This window comes from Meleagris gallopavo, chromosome Z (genome assembly GCF_000146605.3).
Source record: "Meleagris gallopavo isolate NT-WF06-2002-E0010 breed Aviagen turkey brand Nicholas breeding stock chromosome Z, Turkey_5.1, whole genome shotgun sequence".
NCBI classification, from domain to species: Eukaryota; Metazoa; Chordata; class Aves; order Galliformes; family Phasianidae; genus Meleagris; species Meleagris gallopavo.
Window position 1 is genome coordinate 20,431,360 of NC_015041.2, and position 17,956 is coordinate 20,449,315.

Below are 17,956 nucleotides of genomic sequence, written 5' to 3' on the forward strand. Positions count from 1 at the left end.
GTTACCTTTTTTTTGAACCTCACAGATTTGTTTATTTTTCAGCTACTTAATGTATTTTTGAATTACAGTGTTGAGAGCAACATGCAGCATCGTATTTTTGCAGGATTTTTAACTACGAAAATAAAATTAATGATCTATTTTATATGAAAGGTATTTAGTTGTCTGTATTAATCTCTCTTAAAATGCTTTCTTAGTTTTGTTTCAGTTCTCTTGATGATTTTAGACAAAACATGAGGAAAAAGTTCAGAATATTCAAAACAAATAAATACTTTGTGTATTTGGAGGGCTAACAGTATGTTTTAGTGAGGAGGTGGACCATGCAGCCTCTTTGTGTTCATTGGCATCCTTGTTTGCACCTTTTGTTCTTAAAGGAGAAAATTTAAAAGAAATTTAAAATGTAGTTTAGCCCATTGTGCAAATATTTTTAAACCTTCCAGAATTTTCTCTCCAGAATTTTCTTTCTCTCTTTATTCTTTTGTAACAATTTACACTCTTCTTCATTATGTTCATAGAAGTCGATTTGTCATTGTTTTTCTTTCTGCATGTACCTGTATGTGGCCTCTCTTTGCAAGAATTAGTATTGACTCTGTAGATATAGTACATTGTTATTTGGCTAGGAATTGTGAATGTAGGAAATTATGACCAATTTGACATGAATATTGCTTATGGTCATGAATATCGTTTCATTTTTCATCTCTTCCTAAAGCTTTTAGTAAATGGAGAGACAAACATTCATATATATGTCATATTGAATCATAGTCCTTTTTGCAAAACTGACAATGGTAATATTATGTGATTTTTTTTAAAATTAAAAAAGCAGAAATCATGTCCACTGTGGACAGTTTATCTTAGTTGTTACAGTGTTAGAATTCTACAAATATATTACTTCAATATGATATTTTCTAATGTTGATATTCTTGCTATTTTTGTGTCTTGAAAATGATGTACTGTTGTCTCAAGTTCACGTTTCAAAACCTGCAAGTATGTCTGAAATAAGTATGCATAAGTTGTGCATTGAATGCAGTTTGATTTATTTTTCCTTTGTTTTTCATGTTCTAGGCTCAGGAGCGATCAGAAAGTGAAGAACTGGCATATATCAAGCAGCTAGTCAGAAAGATCCTTATAGTTATTGCTCGTCCTGCTCGTTTACTGGAATGCCTGGTAAGGTGATGCTACTATATCTAGATTTTTCTTAATTGTTATTATGGGAGGTTTCCTGGATTAATATTCAATTTCCTTTACAGTATTGTCAAACAACTCGGCAAGGCTTCATTGTTGGTGGGATCTTTTTTCTATTTCAGAAGCAAGATACTAGTGGAGACCTCTTGCAATTGTGTTTGCTTCCCTGCTATTGCAAATACTTTGTTATTAAATCCCTTTCATAAATTTAGGAAGCTCCAGTTTAAAATGAGTTTGTTTTTTCTGTTGCTTTGTTCAACTTCGTTACTCTCTTGGGAAGACATTTCCGGAATCATAATTGGTTGGTGATTTTCCCATTGTTCTTCTTGTAAGTTTTATAATTTTATTGCGCTGAACAATTGCCAGGGCTGTATGCAGCTTGCAGTCCATTCTGCAGTAGGAGAAACAGGTAGCCTTAGTTAGTAAGAAACAAAGGAGTTAGCTTATGTGTGAGCATAGCATGTGTGTTGCCATAGAGGCCTAGATTCTGCCAGGTCACCTAGGCATGTTTCTGTTTCACTTGCCCCTGGCAAGAAAACTGGGGAGGCTCAGGTGCAGGAATTTGTTCCGACAGACAGAGCCAATGTGCTTCAGTTGTTCAGTGAAAGTAATAAATGCTCACAGAACACAGTGTGCTCAAGAGGATGGTATAGACACTCAAATACCATGTAAGAGCCAGCCTGAATCCAACAGGCGTGGCAGGGAGCCTGAGCTGACTTTGTTGAGCTGCTGTGCTTGCCAATACCAGGATCGCAGTGTTGACGCTGCAAGCAACTATTTGAGGCTGGCAAGGCTTTGTGTATGTGGGAGCCACTAACCTGCTGCTAGACTCAAGTTACGCCTGGAAGTGTCATAACTGCGTTTGCATACCACTGAATCTGAACTACTCAGTTTTTCCAACCTGATCTTGGCTCTGTGCTGTGCTTCTTCATCTGTGGCATAGTTAATCCACAACCTAGATTGTTCTGTCTGCTGTGGGCATTTTGAGAGATGATTCTTTTGTTTTGGAAACACCATGTCTCAGTGTTCCCAGTTGCAGTTTGTTCATGACTCGTAGTTCAGCAGAAATCTAAAATATGGTGTGTGCTCTGAAGCAGGATAAATGATGTGAAAATAATGACAAGTTCTACGGAAGAGGATGTGTTAGTTGACACTGAATGCAGGCTTGCGCTGTGTCTTCACTGTGTCCCCTGAAATGTTAATTTAGTTATATCTGGAGTGATCTTTCTTGTTCCTTTCTCACAGTTCACATAATCCTTCTCCACCCCTTTACACAGTTTCTGATGTGAAGCCTTGTTTCTCTGCGTTCCACGGTTTCTTTATTGTGTGTTCAGAACTGCTCTTAAATACATGCTGTGGGCTGACAGACCTAGGCTTCTTTGTAGCACTTCATCCTCTCCTCATATATTCTCTTTCTCCCATCCACTCCTGTTCTTAGTCTTATCTTTTAATTTGGGTTCTTTCCTGGTGACCTATTTGGCTCCTACTTCATTCTCTGTAAATGCTAAATTTTATAGCTGGCAAATCCTAATCTACATTCCCTTAGCTTATGACTTTGGGATTTTGTTCCAGCCTATCACAGTTGAACTGGAACTGTTGTACATCCTGCATTTCTCCCTTTGCTGAGCCTGTTGATGTGAGTGGAGGGACAGTTTTTCATTTCTCTCAGGAAATGAAATTGTGCTCTCAGTTTTAGTGCTTACTTGCTTCCAGCTGCATAGATTTTCAGAGCAGCAATGGCAGAGAAAGCTGGCACAGCTTCTTTGGAGTGTTCTTATTTGGAGTCTGTAGAAGATCTAAGCTGAAATGTAACAACTCTTCTTACAGTAGGTTTCTTCAGAGGCAAGTGGCTTGAAAAAATCCAGATTGTATCAAGACCCACATTTTTTACACAAAATGTTAAGATTACCAATTAAAAGTCACTGGAATCATTTAATCATGCAGAAACAATATTGTTGGTTTTCTGTAGCTCTCTCTGGAACCTTTTAAATAATATTTGGCTGATATTTTGAAAAATCTATCTGAAGTAAATACTAGATATGGCAATTTCAATCTCTGTAAGAATTTCCATAGAGTTACTGGAAATAAAACAACACATCAGAAGTTTCATATACTGTATAGTTAAGAAATCAGTTTTCTTCCTGCTTTTTAGCTAGGTTTTAGCTCAGATGTTGGTGGTATGTGTGTTCCTGTGTGTATTTACATGTTAATCATATGAGTAAAGTCTGTTTTTAGTTTCTTGTGCCAGGAGCTACTGCCAAATGTTGAGAGATTTTCTCCATTTGCAGTCACTTCAGTACATGAAGAACGAAGGTCTTAAGTTTGAAGTTAGGATGAGGAAATGAATTTCTTACTTCTGATATTTACATGGTATATGCATGTATGCATGCTTGTGTGCATTATATATATTATATACAATATTGCATTTTTATGCATTATATATGCTATGTATGCTTTAAAGGTACCTATTTTGAAATTACCTTGACATATTACCAAGTGGTAAATATGTATACTGCTGCTGCTGTTCCCCAGAAGATAGTTAAGTCTGGGCACGTGTGCTCAAGTTGTTCTTCAGTACCAAGGAGCAACGTATAAGAGATTCAGCTGAAGACAATGTGTCAGATGGGAAAAGTAAGGCTAAAACAGCAGGTAACACCTTGTTACGCAATCCAGATTTATAGGTAGTATGGCAGTCTCCAAAGATTTTGAGCTAAATAATAGGTAGGCTGGAGATAAAAAATCTCAAAAAATCTGGTTAATTTCATCAGTGTTTCACGACAGTGCATTTAGTTTACGTGGCAGCATTTTTGGTAGCTAGAATAGCCTCAGAATAGCAGAGCTCAGCACTGCTCCATGTCAGAGCAGAGCCGGATCCAGCTGATTGAGAAGGTGACTGGAGCCATGAGTGATCCTGGTTGTTCTCCGGGAGAGCAGGTTTAAGAAAGGGGAAAATGCTGTGCTACAGTAACTGGGAGGGAGGAGTGTGAAAGTGTGAGAGAAGCAACCCTGCAGCCACCAAGATCAGTGCAGAAGGAGGCAGGTGCTCCATGTGCTGAACAGAAATTCACTGCAGCCTAGGAGAGGCCGATGGTGGAATGGACTGTCCTCTCTGATCTTAGTTTGCTTTTATTTCCCTTAGTTCACAATGAATTAAATCTTTTTCAAGACAAATCTTTTTTTGCCTGTATGATAATTGGTCTTTCTGTCCTCATTGCAACCCACAAGTATTTTTCATTATACTTTCTCCTCATCCTCCTGAGAGAGCAGCTTGGTGGACAGCTGGTGGCTAACTAAGGTTATTCCACCATAATGGCTGGAAAAAATTCTTAGTGGCTCTCACTGTAATAAGCATTGTACTGGCATTGATGGCCAGTAGGAACACCTTGAAGAATGTATTGTGTATGTGAGTGGAATTTTGATATATGTAGATACAGAATATATTGGAAAGAGAACAGAAGATTATTAAAAAGAATAAAAATGCCCTATTGGTAATCTGCCTTGTTCTATTAAATGATTTCCTAATTTTACCTTCAGTTAAAGTAGTGAAATAAATATGTTTCTAAAGGGCTTATGGGATAGGAAAGGATTTCTTTTCTTTCTCTTGGAAGGCATGCCTTTTACATGTGGAATAAATTATATAGTAATATAGTTGGCTCCCAAAGGGTAATGTTTTATTTCTAGTTTTGAAACAGTTGGGTCAGTGAAGATCAAATGTTGTTTTCAGTAGCTTACAATGACTTCATTCTGAAGTCAAGTACGTATTCAGTTATATTTTCCTTAAAACAGTGTACAGTTATACTTATTAAAATATTTCAGAATTTCATTTAGAAGTGGAGTGGAGAGCAATTTACTTACATACTTAATTTCAGTAGCAGATTTTTGTATGCAAGCAACTGGAGGGAGATGAAGTCTTATGTGAAATCTTGTCACTGAATAATGTGTTGCTGGTTATGTCATTTCACAGAATACTGTAATGAGTTCTGCTGGCAAGCAAGCAAGCAACTTCCTATTATAAACGTACAGGATGCAAAGTTGTATGGCTTACAGCATATTACATTATGTAGGAATCATAATGGAAGAATAGGCTACTAATACTAGAGTAATAAGGTGTTGCTTTTTTTTTTAAATAAGAAATATTTGTGATAGATACAGCTAAGGAAGTTATTATATTAGGTTCTAATTCTTCAGTTTCTGCAGGGAGAATGATAGTTATTCTTTTTCTTTCAGGAATTTGATCCAGAAGAGTTTTACTATCTTTTGGAAGCAGCTGAAGGCCATGCTAAAGAGGGACAAGGCATTAAAACAGACATTCCCCGCTACATTATTAGTCAGCTGGGCTTAAATAAAGATCCTTTAGAAGGTAAGTGCATCTCTTGGTTCAGCTATAAATGTCCAGATTCTTCCTTCCCATTGTATATGATTGTTGAGATACTCTGAGTGTGCCTCAAGGAATCGAAGTAGAAATGAGAGCAGAGCAAAAAGCATTCACTTCACCCACAGGTTCTGTCACAAGCTTAAAGGCATTATAAAGGCCATCTGAGATTTTCTGCTAGGAATACCATTCACAGATGGCATTGTATCAATGATACTCATCTTTTTACATTCAGGCAGTAAAACTTACTTATTTTAACTCCAGCTGAAATTTACAGCTCTAATTTGGTATCTACTGTTATCCAACTGTAGGTATAACTGAAACTGGACTGATAAGTAATTTGCCTTTCACGGCTCCTGGCTTTCTACATCATATTCTCACTGAAAAGGTTGTCTCCCTTTCCTATTGAAACTGTTAAGACTTCTTTTTCTGAGCAACCTATGTGTGCATAGTTAGGACTTATACAGGGAAGAAGTTGACTGGGTTCCTGTAAAATTATTGTCATTGCAGAAGATTTTTTTGTTGCCTGATTCTTGTTTTAAGGACAGTGTTGGTAAAGCTAGAATTATTTGTCTCCTCAGAAGACCATCTTCTCTTTCATACTCAAATCAGATTCTATTAGTAGTGAAAAGTGGAAATTGGGTTCATTGCATACTGTGCTAGTCCCACAGTTCAGCAGAAGTGCTGTTCTGGAAAGTGGATCTAACTAGTGCTAGTTTGCTTGTCCCTTATGAATAAGGGAGGTCTCTAGGAGGGGACTTGGTAACACAGAGTTATGGTTCTGGTATTTAAAGGGAGCCTATGAGAAGGAAGGTGACCAATTCTATACGTGGTCTGGTATAGGACAAGGAGAAATGGCTTTAAACTAAAATAAGGGATATTTAGTTGAGACATAAGGAGGACATTCTTTACTCAGGGACAGTAAGGTGCTAGCATAGGCTGCCCGGAGGAGCTGTGGATGCCCCACCCTGGGAGGTGTTAAAGGCCAGTTTGGATGGTATCTTGGGCAGCCTGAATTAGTGAATGGCAACCCTGCTTGTGGTAGGGGGTTGGAATTAGGTAATCTTTAAGATTCATTCCAACCCAAGGCATCCTGTGATTCTATGAAAACAATTGTGGTAAGATGGGATTGGCTTTTTTTTTTAATCAGTCTTCATAATGCAAAATCATATTTCATTAATTCTAAGAAGCTATATGGTGTATTAAATTTTTTTTTCTTCAACTTAAGCAGCGCTGGCAGATACTGTCATGAGTTTGGTTAGATCTAATTAAATGAATATTAAAAGACTAAAAAATTAAAAGATAAATGGAAGTTGAGCTTCCTAGTCCTCTTCCTGTCTTCTCAGAAAAGAAAATTGTTTTCGATTGGAAATTGGTACCATTGCTTAAAAGGACATATCATAAGCAGAAAATAAGGAGAATGGCACTGTGAGGTTTATGCCTTTGAATTAATCATGTAAAGAGAATTATTTTCAGCATTTTGTATACATTACTGTAAAGCATAAAAGAGGAAGATGAGAGAGCCTTTACATTTCTGTGTCCAAAAATGGAAAATACTGAGAAATATTTAGATAGAAGAAAGAACCAGAAAGCTTTCAAATAATTATGTGTCAGTAACTGCAATTAGAATAGCAGCTCCACATAGAATTGTATTTATTTTAAGTATTTAGCATTTGTAAATGTTCATGGAAGGGATTTCACTTCTCTACAGAGGAAAAGAACTGAATGCTTTAGTGCCTTCCCTACTTGCCTCCTTTGTTTTCTGCCATAGCTGAGTGAAATGGTGCATGCATTACTCGGGAGATAATGCCAGATAAATTTATACTGTACTGAAAGCAATACCACAGCAGATTCATCACTTATCAGGGACTGGTGGCTGCATTTCTGAAGAGTTCCCTGGGGAGAAATTTCCCCCCCCCCGGTTTTTAAATTTCCATCTTTACCTTTTCTGAATCATGAGACTTCAGAAATGGTTTAAATCAATGAAAGAAAAAGGGCAGATGTTTAATGGTATTTAGATGAGTTTTAAAAATCTCTTCAGGCATTACAAAATTGTTCCATGGCTCTGTGTTTTGAAAGCTGACTCTTGGTTCCATTCCATTAATACCTACTGTTTGTAAATAATATTTATTTCTCGGATAATGGATATTTTGCAAAAGTTCTGTTTAAAAATGGCCCATTTTAATTTCCTATTTATGAAAACAATCTCAATTGAGAAGGCTGTCAAAGCATATTTTTCTATCTTGTGTAGTTCTCACTCATACTATAAAGGTTTCATCAGCACATTTATTATGAAACCCTCCTGTTCATGAAACTGAGTTTTGACAGAAAACTCCACTTTGTAGTTAGAATTTGGCCTGTACTGTTTAAGCCTAGGTTCTCTTTTAAAAATGTTTATTCTCCACTGATGATTCTGATGGCTCACTGAGATGATTCTTCACTTCTTGTTGACTTGTGTTTAGATTTTTCTTTGAATCTTTCTAACTTCTGGTAAGCTTTAAAGGTCTGTTTGTTTTTGAAATTAAATTTTAAGTACTCATGATTCTTACTCTTAACAAATTTTGTGATTTTTATAGGAATTAGATATGAGAGTTACTCTCAATCTGCTCTACGAGTAAATTATCTATATGCTTAATTTACAGTTAATGATTACAGTAAGTGTTGTGTGAATAATTACCTGGGATTTTGCTTCTAGTAATTGATTATTGTATAGAAAAATCCAGTATATATATATTTTATGTGAATATTAAGTTATATTTTGTATTCGTAAGTTAAAATTGATGGTAAAATTGCATCTTAGAAGTTTCAGGCAGTCTTTTCTTTGATTCCGTCACATAATTACGATCAAGTGTCGATCTTTGGTTCTGCAGAGTGTATAATTAACAATGTATATTAAAGTTATACTAAGTTATCCAAGGTCTTTCAGCTGCCAGCTTTCCTGTTCAGCTTTTGTTACCCAGAGGATTCTTAGTTCACGGGCCCCTGGAGAACATAATAGAGTTAGGAACTCTGCACCATAGACAGATTTGGACAACCTGGTAAACGTGCTAGATCTGCCAAGATCTAAGCATTTCACAGAGAGGTAGTCTGTATTAGTAACTCCATAAATGATAAGCTTTGAGGGGAAAAAAAAACGACTTTTAACTGGTTCTGTTAGAATTATCAGCATTTCTGTGTATACGATGCAAACATTTTGAATCCATATCAGTCTGAACTAGAATCTTACTGTTCCAACTATGAAGCCTGAGGTAGTACATCAAAGATATGGTGTGCAGTTAACCCCCTGGTGGTCTAAGATCCTCATGATTTTTAGAAAATACTTGGATCACACACAGACCACAGAATTCTTGCATCTCAGCAGTCGTACTTACTGCTGTTTATTGGTACTTGACTGTTTAAGATTACATAGATGATGAATACCACGCATTCCTTTTTCAGATGGCATTAATATACTCTAAATGCTTAGAAACATCCTGTAGTTATTTGGCGAGAACTACAGAATGATTCCAGAAAAGTGTCACTTCTCAGATTTTAGTTCGGTACTTAATTTTATACTTACTGAGGTTTAAAAAGGACTTTCTAATATTTGTTTCTAGAAATAGCTCAGCTAGCTAACTGTGACAGTGGGACAGCAGAAACTCTGGAAATGGATGAATCAATAACTGTAAGTTTTCTTCTTACAATGCTGCTTACGCTGAATGTGAATGAAGAAAAAAATGTCTGTCTTTTCTTCTGGCATGGGTAAATGAGTAGAATGAATTCCTAGACAGTTGCAGGGTTTAGCACCATGCCACTCCACAGATAGAAGACTCATGAAAAGTACTAGAGCAAAACTTTCAGTTTTCCTTGGCACTGTGATATTTGGCTTCCATGAGGCTACAGTAATCAAAACATGAAGACTATTTTACCATAGTTTCCACCAATGACTGTTTTATTTCCATTTAACGTGATTATTTTCCTTCTCTAAGAATTTACTTACTACTTCTTTAAAAATAAAGCATTTTAGAACTATTTCAAGACAGTCTGCTCAAATTAACGGAGCCTAAACATATCCAGTCAAGACATGAGAAGGTAATAAGCATCTTGCCAAAAAACCTGTTTCAGAAAGCTGTCTTGCAGTCTGGAATATTCTGCATTATTCTTTTGAATCTGTGATTGAAAATATTTCTCTACAATCATGGGCATCTCAGTAAAATTTTGTCAATTGCTTGCAGAGGTTAGCAAAAGAAAAATGAGTTGCTGGAGATGATTGGTCTGAATATTGTGGTGGGTTTAAGTTCTGTCTATTTAAATTATAATTTTAAAAAGTTAGTTCTTATACTTTGAGTATCAGTCAACAGTAAATGCAGTTCTAGCAATTTATTGTTAATTTTTGGTGTAAGCAGATAGAAAAAGTCAATGCAATTCTGCAAGGATGCATAGATACTTTACTGGCATCTGTAACTATTAGTAGAGTAGGCATGGGGTATCTGTTAAGGTAGTATCAACATACTACATTAAGGACATTATCCTCTCCTGAAATGTCTTATCTTGAGAAGGTTTCTGGTGTTTTCGTAAAATACAGACCTGGGCATTGTTTAGTGGAAGGATACTGACAAGTTGGATAAAAATTAGAAAGATAATTAAAATGCTGAAGGAGTGTTCTAATTTAGATGGGGAATATGTACCTGTAAGACTGGCTTAGCCGTAGCTATGAGATCATAATTCTGAAGGTGTTTGTGTTACGCAAACGCAAACTCCTCAAAGTTGAAAAAATGAAGTAAAAGGAAGGATAATGCACTGTAATACGGGAATATAACTGCGGCTGTGGTGAAATTATACGAGGAATGAAAAATACAGGGTGAATATCTAGAAATATTTTACCAATGTGGAATAAACATTTGTACACATGGAAAGTGTAAAGAGACATAACTCAAAATAGAACACAGAACAATTTAAAATAATGATAAGTATACAGTTAGGAAGAATCCTGTATTTGCAAGCAAGTAGCCTAAGCAGTTTAATAAATTATCTCTTCCTGCCCCTGCATAGTTTCTTCTGTTACCATATTCACTTATTCTTAATACTAAACTGTTTCTCTAGAAAGTATTTCATTGAAAATCTTCCAAGCAGATCTACACCTAACCTTTAATATTACTGAGCTGTCTTGGTAGGGATCACAGAACTTTTTGGAAATTTGGAAAGCACTTTGAATTTTGTAGGTTTGGAATAAGAAATTCAGGAGTCTGCACTAGTGCATGCACGTGTGCCCCACACCTCCCATTCCTAACTTACAATTGGTTGTTAAGATTCATTAAGATTAAAGCTAGAAAGTTGTACTGCATTCAAGATAACTCCGTTTTGAAAATGTTCTTGTATAAAAGTTGGTGAAAGTGACATTGTCATGACAGAGTTATTGCATTTTTGTCTTCCCTTTTTTTTCTCTTTGTATATATTTCCACAGTCCTCCCTAGATTATATCACAGTCCTAGCATTAGTCAGAAATGTACAAAATTTTATTTGAAGTTAGAAAAATTCATCTGCTTCAGTTACTACTAGGCTTATTCTGCCTGCATACTGTTGGAATCACTTCTACTCAAAAATGAAGGCAATGTCCAGCAAGTACCTAGTGCAATTCCCAGAAGTTTAGACCTCCAGATAGAAGTTGCCAGTAATTCCCTTTACCAGAAGCCATCACACCTATCTGCTTTAACTCTGACATGGAGATGAGGGGACAGATGACTCCAGTGTTACAGATACCTTTCAGATGGAGAGGCAGCTTTGTTTCAGGAACTCCTATGTTCTTCACTTAAGCCAAAATGTGGTCACCTGGGTAGGTCTTCCAGCTGGTTCGTTGGGGCATGACAGACTAATAGTACTTATGTACTGTTATGTTTTTTATTTTTTTCCTACTTTGAAGAAAAAAAAAGAACTGTACTGACTGTATTCTTTCTCCTTTTTTACTTTGAAGAGCTCTAATACCTCACTACAGCTCCGGAGAAAACCTCGAGAAAGTGATTTTGAAACAATTAAACTGATTAGTAATGGAGCTTATGGGTGAGTAATTCATGTTACTGTAACAGCTTTTTCAGAGTTTTGCATAACTTCTCAGTATTTCTTACTGCAGGGATGATTATGAGGGGGATTTTTTTGCACTGCTGTATTCATTCTGCTTTCCTACTTTGTTGTTAATGCTTGAGTGCTAATTTGACCTAAAAATATCGGAGAAGTAGAAAAAAATTTCCTTAAGTAGGTCTGGTTTGGGGTTTTTTTGTTTGTTTGTTTGTTTTTTCCCCTTCTCTGTGGACTCTCTTCTATCCCAGATGGCTTTTAAGGAGTGACTGTTACTTCGTTGGATTTTCTGGGTACTTGTAAAAATATAGAACTTACTGCACAGTGGTATATAAGTTGTTTGTAGATAACTCTGAAAGGCCAAGAGAGAATTAACATGAAAGAAATCTGTAGCTGTAGTCTAAGTATTAAGTCTGCCAACAGATAGAACTACTGGTTCCTTTTGTGCTCAGGTGCCCTCATTAGATCCTTGTTTGATTTTACTTCTCAGTGCTAAATTGTATCAGGACAGGAGCTGCTGATCCGGAGACTTGGTACTGGTTCAAAAAAGACAGGTTTCTGTCTGTCACCAAATGAGGCAATGTTGCAGAACAGCATTGAAAGAAAGGGCTGTGCTGATTCCCAGCAGAGGTCACATTACACTGGCTCTATACTATGCTACCTCTACTTGAGGTGGGAAACAGCAGCTACCTGACAGGACTCTGGAAGAGAAAGCCCACTGGTGATCTGCCCACTGGAATTTTGCATGCTATTTTGATGGCCTCGGGATTATGGGTGCAGCAATGACTCTCAAGTCATGTTTATTTAAAGATAGCCCTGAACTCTGATGGGGCAGTTAATGTTTACTACTTCTGATCATGACAGCATACGTAGAGACTGTTTGCTTGTGACCAGACCTACTTATGTAGTTTAGCAAAAAGCCAGAAGATAGCATAACTTGAATTAAAATTATATAAATATCCAGATACAACTTTTCACAGTTCAGCCTCTTCACAGTTCATTTTCTCAGAATTTCTCTGTAGGCAAACTCATTAGTCTATGCCAGTTACTTCAGATTACCCCTAAATTTTAAAAGCCTTTCTTCTTGCACTTAGCAGTAGTTTCTGCTCCCATCCCTGGCTGCATCCGTTCGTCCTTCCCTTGGCAGATGCCTAATTCCTTCTTTTCCCCCTTTCATCTCTCTCCAATTTCCTCTTTGTCTTACTGGAGTAGAAGAAGAATTGTGTGGGGTATGTTCATGTCAGAGAAATGGGTGTCTGAGTCAGTGAACCTGTGCAATTTCCCAGTAGTTTTAGGTTAGTATGCAGTGGAGAAAGGAGGGAGTGGTGACAGACAGGCATGCTGAAACTGGTAGAGTGAGATTGACTGCCAGATGTCAAATGTACAGTAGTCCTCTTGCTCCATAGCCCTCACAGCCACAAAGTCTCAATGGGCTACTAAGAAATACAGACTGGAGACAGGCAAAGATTTGTAAGGTGGAAAAGAAAGGATGAAAAAAGCCCAGGCTTCCTTTTGCTCTTAGAGCGAGGGCATGTAGAACACATTTTCTCATGTTTGTGGCAGGGAAAAATCAATACTGTACTGTGTGAGGCACCTTCTTAATGAACATAACAGGAAAAATTGTCATAGCAAGTATAGTATTTGTTGAGACCCTGGTAAATTGTTGAGAAAAGGGAAAGCTGAATGAGGGTGTATCTGCATTCTATAGGAACTGTTATTGCCTTTATAAAACATTAAAACAGAAGCATGCTAGTGGTAACGCAACTGTAATGTTAGAAGTGGAAACTGAAAATTCCATCAACTTTAGTGAAGTGCTGTTATTTCCATGCTTAAGCAAACAGTATCAAAGTGGATTTTGTTGGTCTTGTTTTTTTTTTGCTTAAATGATTCTTACAAGAAAAATAGAGAAGATACAAACAAGAAAGACAGTGAAGGTAAAACTGAAAAATACTCTAGAGCGAAAAGAACACATTCAGTGAACTGCTTGAGTGCAGATTTTAGAAGTATATATTCAACATTTTATAAAGTGAGATTAGCACTTGATCCCATAATGATGCTGGGAGTAGGTTTGAACTCTTTCAAGGATTTCTGTGTGCTTGAAGTTCTCCATTGCGGTAAGTCAGATAAAGAGGGACAGTATTATTAGCTTTAGTGAGTATCATGTTTATGTTGACATCATACAGCTAGAGATTAATTTACTTAAAACTTATGGTCAAATTTAAAGAGGAACATACATACTTTTAAAGTCTACAAAATGGAGCATAATTAAGCAGCAGTATCTGTTCCATCTGTGAATACGAAGCAGTAAATTGCCCAGTGGGCATTTATTGCAGTTTATTACAGGTAGAAGCAGACAAAATAAAAGTTAGTGTTGTTATGCTACAAGGCTTTTTTCCCACTTCTACATTTTTCTAGGCCATTAACTTTTTAAAATAACTTGAATGTGTATGAATTCTGTCTGAACTTCATTGATTTATGCTCCCAAATTCATCAGTAGGCATCTTTTGTGCTCTGACTTACTTAGTATTCTACTGTAATACTTTACTTGTTTCAAGGAGGTAGTGAAAGGTTATGTTCAGAACCAATTTATGAAAAGAAAAAAGAAAAGAAATGTACATTCTGATGTCCTTTATTTTACGGTTGTGTTTTTGCCTTCATTAGTGAAACAGAAAACTTTGCTTGACAGGATAATTTTTGACCTTGGCGTACTGTAGCACAGATTTGTCAGATATGCTAAACTTGATGCGTATAAATATCAAGTATTGGTTGGATAAACTGATTTGTAGTGCAATTAAATGACTGCGTAGTAGATTAGGTGTATGGGGCTGGGAATACACAAGAAGTTAAACAAGCTGTGAATCACTAAACAAGTAGGACACTGGCCAAGTTACTAATGGTTTCACAAGCTGTCTGTCAGACTCCTTTTCAGCTAGGCAAAACTTATCTGACTTCCCAATTCTTCAAACCTTTACTGCAATTACACAATTACAGCAACATTTTTTTTTTCCCCATATTTCAACTACTGAGAGTTAAGAGGTAGTGATGGTATCAAATTTTGTCCTTCCTGAACATGTGACATACTATAAATATGTGAAGGACTCTATTTCTCAAGTGTTTCTTTTGCAAATACTGAAGAGTTCTTAGGGAGTTTATTCACAGGAAATCTCACAGTAGTTTCATCAGTACATGCCTGTGTTGTTTACTGGCTTCCGTAAAGGTAGAAGCTGTTACAGTTAGATGTAGACAGGCAATTTTACTGGCTGAAGTATGTAACACGTTGAAGTGAGTAGGTCTCTCTCGTACAAAAAGAAGAATCACAGCCATTCTCTTCTCTTTTCTCATGCTACGGGGCAGACTAGGGTATATCCCAAACACTTAGTTCACACTACACTGGATGCTTGTCTTAGGCATGCTGTAGGCAGCATTTCCTCCTTGCCCCCAAATAAATCTGATTTGATGATGGATATCATCTAGGTGGGAGGTGGTGCAATGCTGTTTTTGGTTCTTCTGCTGGTGGTTCTGATCTTAAATATCTGTAAACTCTGCCATAATGCTATAGCATGCATCATGGCCTCACAGATGGCTGCCTTGGACTGGAGATGATTCAGACATTACAGAATTTAGCAATCCCTTCTAAGAAAATTGGTTTTTAAAATGTAGCATAATTCTTGGTCAGCAGCTTTAACTTTTAAAAAGTAAATGCAGCAAGTACAACACCTGTGTTTCCACAAGGAGTTCAGGGTCCTTTGGCAAATTCAGGAATTAAGTTAAAAGCAAGTTACCTTTAAAAACAGCAACATCAGCTGAAAGTACTGAGTGTAGACTAAATTTTAAATTATCTCTGAAAGTTACTGAAGACCTGTAAACTAGGGAACTTAGAAACAGGAGGGAGACCAACTTCTCAAATGGGCAGGTAGTGGAAAGACGAAGGGAAACAGTTTTAAACTAGAAGAAGAGAGATTTAGATTAGATATTATGGGGAAATTCTTTACTCAGAGGGCAGTGAGGCATTGGCACAGACTGCCAAGAGAAGCTGTGGGAGCCCCATCCCTGGAGGTGCTCAGAGCCAGGCTGTATGTGGCTCTGGGCAGCCTGAGCTGATAAGCGGCAGCCCTGTCTGTGGCAAGAAGTTGGAATTGAGATGAGAGTTAAGATCTCTTCCAACCCAAGACATTCTATGATTCTCTGACAGATCTGAAGACTGTTAGATTTGAGTTATAACCAGGAATCATTATTGTAAGCTTTGAAAGGTAGATTGCATAACAGTTAAGTTGTAACAGGTTTTTTTGTTTGTTTGTTTTTGTCATATCAACACGTGCATAGCATTTTATATTTATGCCTAGGAGTTCTAGATAAACTTTTTCAAAGTGAATGGAAATTTTATATTAGAAGTAGAGGAAGGTAGTGTTTGGACAGTCACAGAGTTTGTTAATTTCTTTTATTTCTCTTGTGAATTAAATTTTGCTTGATACATTTAGATATATTATCAATAAAATACAGAGCATTTGTGTACCTGCTGAGATCCATGCAGTGAAATCAGAGGGTGTTCTAGAAATCCCATGGGGACGTTATGAAACCAATACAGCAAGGCAGGAAAGCAAATTCTTGGTTTGAAAGCATAGGAGTTTGCATCAGTGCCTCTGTGGTTGTGGCTTTGCAGGCAAGGATGGCATATGACTTGTTAAGTGGACGGACAGAGCAGTTTGATATTATGGATGGGTTGCTTTTGTATTAACGGAATTCTCAGACAGTTGTCTTTTCACTGGAAATCATGAATTAGATACTACTGCTCAATGCAACAAAATGAACGTGAGAAATTGTGTTCTCTTAGAAGCAGAAGTGAAACAAAGATAAAAGTCTGTCTAATGCTTCTGGAGTAGCATCTGACAAGTAAGGAATAGAGCAACAGAGTGAAGTGAGCCTGTTGCAGGAAAAGAAGGGCTGAGTTCAGTGCAGGAATGAGGAGGATGTAGCAGGAAGGGAAAGCAAAGGGAATCAGATCATTCCATTCTGCTTCATGGCTTAAAAGAGAAGAATACCTCAAAACTTGCAAATTGGGATTCAAATTAAACAAAGCTAGCATACCAGAACTCATTATGGTTGTTCTCAACTTTTTATCTGGAATTTCAGTGTCTTCAGTGTCTTGGCAGCTCTGTGCTTTACTCTAAGCTTTCCATTATTTTGATTAAGTTGAAGTCTCAGGGAGGTGAAGCCTTTTTTTTTTCATTTTGGTTTGTTGTTGTTTTTGTTTGTTTTTAATGTCCAGGTAACTTCTACATTTTTTCCTTTCATTTAACTGCTTGTCCTTGGGAAAATTTCATATTCTATTTATTAGTGACATCTCAGCAAATTCTTTCAAAGCATAGGAGTCTCAGTAAGCTCAGGTTGCGGTTCCAATGATCAGCCTTGCTGGTTGTACTAGTAAGCAAGGGAAATGCATAGTTGTGAAATGAGACTCTCCTGAAGGAAGATAGGTAATCTTTGGCTGGAATCCTTTGCTTCCATTCAGAGCATAGTTTTGTTTGTAATGCTGTTTGCTCAAGTTACTGTATTACACAGATGTGCATAATGATGTGCACTCTTGTATACTGAAGATCATTTAATCATATCTGGATATTTACTGCATTGAATAGTTTAAACTGACTGGTTCTTTGTCTTTAAATATGGTAGTGACTACTCTACAGATGTATATGATGGAAAGTATACTTAAGGGACCTGAAAAACTCACTTTTTTACAAGCCAGAAATTCATGAAGGAACTGAAACAGGAAAAGAACACGCAGTATTATAGGAGATTAAGAAACTTAAGACAAATGGACAAAAGATAGCACCTAAAGAAAGATGAAAAAGAGAATGTAAAGGAAACAGCTGTCCAGGAGGTGTGAAGAAAGAAATGAGTGTGCTGGGAGTGGAAGGAAGAGGCGTGTGAAGCCGTCAGGAAAGCATACAGGAGTGGAATAACTTGATCTTTATTTGAGTTTGGGATGGGCAACAGAAAGCAAGACTTATTAGGAGGCAGGCACTAAGGGTGAGGTTTGTCTTGGATTTTGCCCAAGGTGTTTTTCCCCTAGTTTCATGATGAGATAATGTTTTCTACCTGCCCCATGCTCAGACTGTAGCAAGGGACTAAGGAAAACTTTTGGAATCTGTAAGAGAAACTCTCATATCTAGATAAAAACACTTCACAAAGCAACACAGAAATTGTTGCTTTTTTTTGTGACTTTGGTGGCTGTGTGAAGATTTAGTTGTAAAAATAATAAGGCAGGAATTGCTTTTTTTATTTGTATGCTTGTATGCTGATAATTGCATGTTGTGGGGACAAGAAAATGAGTTTAAAAATTACATTACTGGGTTC

At 36.9% G+C, this 17,956-nt stretch overlaps 1 protein-coding gene and 1 long non-coding RNA gene across 2 annotated transcripts in view; one reads left to right on the plus strand and one right to left on the minus strand.

Moving 5' to 3' along the window:
• THBS4 (thrombospondin 4) overlaps positions 1-17,956 on the minus strand; it is a 1,064,342-nt gene that overhangs the window by 723,711 nt on the left and 322,675 nt on the right. The window lies entirely within an intron of this gene.
• LOC104914947 lies at positions 1,039-11,609 on the plus strand. Its single transcript, XR_796192.3, has 4 exons — positions 1,039-1,161; positions 5,407-5,539; positions 9,148-9,215; positions 11,502-11,609. It is a non-coding gene; the product is annotated as an uncharacterized LOC104914947 (long non-coding RNA).